General features: G+C 42.4%; 1 protein-coding gene across 1 annotated transcript in view; it reads left to right on the forward strand.

The window, feature by feature from the left end:
• XYLB (xylulokinase homolog (H. influenzae)) overlaps positions 1-4381 on the forward strand; it is a gene marked incomplete at its 5' end in the record, with an annotated part of 83948 nt that overhangs the window by 26415 nt on the left and 53152 nt on the right. The window lies entirely within an intron of this gene.

A 4381-nucleotide genomic window follows, 5' to 3' on the forward strand; every position in this document is an offset into this window, starting at 1 on the left:
TTATATGTGAGGTTTTGTTCTCAGTTTGATGCATTCAGTACATTATAGATCTTATATGAATTAGAAATAATAGTTTAAAAAAAAACCTGTAACAGCTTTTCAGGTGCTGTTTGTGCTTGCCAGGGGGCCTGGATACAGATTTCAGTGCGGTTCGTGTGCCAGTAGAGGGCAGGGGATTCTGTCTCATGGATTTTTGCTTTGAGGCTGGACTGTGTGTGTCAGCCTTGTTTTGAAAATAGCACAGACTCACCAGGCGATCCTTACGAGAAAAGTTAAACCTTATGTTAATTGTGATTTAAAAGTTTTAGAAGTGTGTGTCACTCTGTTCTAATTGCTCTAATCTTTCTCAATCAGATTCCAGGGGAAATCATTCAGCAACACCCTGTATCCTGTTTTGCTTATGTGCTTAAGGGGTGGATAGAGCCGTTGTGATCTAGAAACAAACAAGTGAAGTTTGGTCTGACCCTGTTGTTTACATCCTCCGATTCAGAGATTCGTGCAGATAAGGGGAAGGTTTGCTGTTCTGCCTTTATTTTCCTGAATTTTGATTGTATCGTAAACACCTCCTGTTTTGTCACTTCCTTTTTCAGCCTGTAGCCATCCCCTTTTGAAAGCCAAACTCACAACCGCAGTCCAGAGGCTGGTCATATAGACATGCTTGGGGACTCTCTGAAGTCAAAACCATGGTAACTTTATAGAGAAATGACAGTGTCTGCAGCCCAGTGACATAGGTGATCACAGCTGCTATAAAGCTGTCAGTGGCTCAGACCGATCTGCTAGTATGGACTTTAATAATCTTGATGATCACTTCAGAGTTTCTCCTATTTCTGACCAAGCAATCCTAAAATTGACACTGCCTGGAGAATGTTGCGGTGGTCCTTACTTGGACCTAGTGAACATGTTCTGGGGAAAAGCCACAAAACATTTTATTCTTGGGAGCAAAATCTAACTCCCGCCCACTGATGGGTGAAGTAAATGTTCCCCTGATGTATGTTACATATGCTGAAGGAAAACAGCACCAGGTAGGGGCTCCGACATTGATCACACATGTAGCCAATGGATATTAAATGATGCACTGGTCTACAGTGTAGAAATCTTCCTGTCCATGGTAATCTAAGCACTAAGTCTGTACCTGCTGGGTCAGGTGAGTGCTACCAGTTGTTAAATAATCTTTTATGAGACTGCAGCAGCAATAATAAATCCTGCCTTGTAGTCAGGCTGATCATCTGGGGTGGGGTCTCTGTTGAAGCTGTTAGCTTTGGACAGGGCTTTCTGCCTTCAGGCTGTGTCTGTCAGTGAGTTCATGGTACTCCAGCTGCCCGATGTGCTGTTCGTGTCACATTTATACCTTTAGGAATATGATTCTGCCACCTAACTGTCATCAGCAGAGGGAGATGGATATAAGGTGCCATGTTTTACAAGCACAAGCTTTGTCCATAAAATCCTGTGTCTGTGTTTATTATGTAATTTACAGTTTCTTACGTACATAAATCCATCAGTTGCAAATAATGTTGGTGCCCTGAGTTCTACTGACTGTGCTTGGTGTGTAAGTACTGCCTGGGGTGACAGAGACATGCCTGTGGCTTCGCGCTGGTGTAAGAACGAGACAGTTTTTTCTCTTAAGTGCCACATGTTACCAGTGTTTCAAATGTGCGATAGTACATCTTTCTGATCAGTTATATAATGGGATGCATTCTTAAAAAGACCAGCAATCCTGCAGTGCTGGGGAAAAAACGGAAATGTTGGAGCACCTGGGCCTGACTTTTCGATGGTTAGAGGGGAAACTCGAAAGAGCTCAGATCACGTGGGGCAAACTCCAAGGTGCCCTTTTTCTTCAGGTGGTGTTTTCTTCGGATGCTCTCTTCAGCAGGTTGAAGGTAGTAATATTATGTGACTTTGTCCGCAGGGCGGGCGGTTTGATGGAGTGAGGGATGCTCAGACAGTATCAATTAGTATGACATGGAGCTGTGTTTCATTGGTCGTGTTGTCATGTGGAGGCACGGAAACCTGAAGGCGAGGTGTGAGGCTGTCGGTTCACAGCAAAGTGTTGATCCATTGGAGAAGTGGCTCTCCAGTTTGGCAAGGCTGGATACCTACTGATCCTCGGGACACTCTGGGGATGGCTTTGTGTCCCATTTGGTTTTTTTTCTTGAGACAGGTTTTCTGCTGAGCTGAGTGTGACCGACTGGCTGCTGTGACTGTAGTCTCCAAAACTGCTACGAATTATCAGGAACGTTGGGATACTTGTTCTGTCCGTCGCCTTTGCCTTCACCACTAAGCGTGTTTCTGTTCCAGTTATAGCAGTGTTTTGGCCGAATTGAGGAACGCTGTGAGCGAGGCCATTTTGTAGTTGCATACAAATTAAATTGATGTTTATGCCCTGCAGGATTTAAATTTCTTAGAGAAATCAATACTACAATGTTGTGTTGGCTTTGTGCTTGTCTCCTGCTGTTTGCTGCTAAGAGTGCTGATGGAGTTTCAGCAGCGTGAGGGCAACGGCTTTGTTAGGGGCCTTTTGCTTCAGCAAATGAGTGATAACAGTTTAAAAATTATTAGAGGACCGTGCCCTTAATGGGAGGTTGAAGTTCTCTGTTTAAAATAATAGTGCATAGTGGTAAGAGTCAGGTAGGAACGTGTATGAATAGTGATGGGGCAGAGTGTACCAAAGCCTGTATCTTTTAGTTCAAGAAGTACTTTCAAATTCATCAAACACAGGATCTTCCTCCCAGATAAGCCAGTGAGTCTGCTGCAGAGGATATTTGTATTTTCTGATGGAACCTCTGGCTGATAAGAGTACCAGCGTGAGGTGGGCAATACCTTGCCAAGAACTTGACTGTAGCCGCTCTTACTTTCCAGAGAGCATCAGACTTTTATCACGTAGCAGAGCCTTCCAGGAACAATCAAGCAAGGCGTGGTTGTAAGCCAGCGATCTGGAGTGAAAGGTTGGTTAGCTCATGACCAATTCCCTGACCAAGTATTTTATGAAGGAGGGCTTTTTATTATTACTTGGCTCAGAGAGTACAGTATTAGTTTAACTAATTTTTAAAAGGGTTAGATAAAATGTCTCTGAAGGAAATGACCTAATGTGCTGTAAGGAAGCTGCTTACGTGCTCTAGAATGTTTCATGCAGTGGCTATTGTCTTGCTTTTATTTTGTTTTATTGTTGTTATACATACACAGGAAACACAATGAAGACAGAAAATCCGAAGAGTTAATAAAAAGATTATCTGTCTCTCTTTCCTGACACAATGATAAAATGTTGTTGTTGTTCAAACAATCGCTTTTAATGTTTGGTCAGCAAAAGACCAAGTATGTAAATGGTTCAATTCCTGTGCCCTGATGTTAGGAGAGATTGTTTATGGCTGCTTCAGTGGACGTACTGTTCAGGCAGTGTTCAGAAAAATAGTCAAGCTGTCAGTTGGCTGGTTTTGTTAGAACTTGGAGATCAGTTGGGTTATCTAATAAATCTCCTTTTTATCGCTTGTTTTTTTGAGCCTGATCTACAGTTTTAAATCCAATTAGATTAGCAAGGGAATGACATGATTGCAGTCTGTAAGTACCTTCTTGGGGAAAGGAAACTTGACAGTATAGGGCTCTTGAGCCTTCCAGACAGAAACATTATGGTTCAATAACTGGAAGTTAAAAGTAAGCAAACCTCAAATGACAAGCAAGGTGCAGATTTTTAACAGAAAGCGAAATCAAACAGTTCAGCTGTTGACAGCAGTGTAGTGAATTCTTTAGCACTGGCAGTTTTAAGAACAAGATTATTTTTTTTTTTTCTTTCCTCAAAACAAGTGCTCTGGTCCAAAGAGAGAATTTGTGTTCTAGACGAGTGGGTTCAAAGGATCAGAGTGGTCCATTCTGTCTCAGACACGTGTGAGTCTGTAAGAGATGCCATTGCTAGGAAGCTCATCTGATTCACAGTTATACATACGTTGCTTCCTATTAACCATTTATACCAAGAGCAGCTGCTGGTATCACTGCAGATGACACCCTGTTTCGATGACCATTCTGCTTGTAAAATACTACACTTGCCTTAGTTGACACTTAGGGAAATGTTACGTATTTATTATTTTAAATCTTTCTTCCTGTGTCTTTCTGTATTTTCATTTTTGTTGCTCAAATGTGACAGGCCTGTTAGTGAACTCTAACCAGTTCTCCCAAGATTCCCTCTCCTAGTCCCTAGATTCCCTCTCCTAGTCCCTAGATTCCCTCTCCTAGTCCCTCCAGCTGTCTTCCCTTTTGTCTCGTTTAAGGTTCTGTTACACCTCTCACGTTATGCATCGGTTCTGAGTGTAAGTGTCTCGATTCTTTCAGATGCATGAACCCACACTTGAGGTTTTTCAGTGTCAACAGCGGCTGTACTCAAAAAGTCATTCTT

The sequence above is a fragment of the Buceros rhinoceros genome, unplaced genomic scaffold (assembly GCF_000710305.1).
Source record: "Buceros rhinoceros silvestris isolate BGI_N320 unplaced genomic scaffold, ASM71030v1 scaffold1695, whole genome shotgun sequence".
In the NCBI taxonomy this organism is placed as follows: Eukaryota; Metazoa; Chordata; class Aves; order Bucerotiformes; family Bucerotidae; genus Buceros; species Buceros rhinoceros.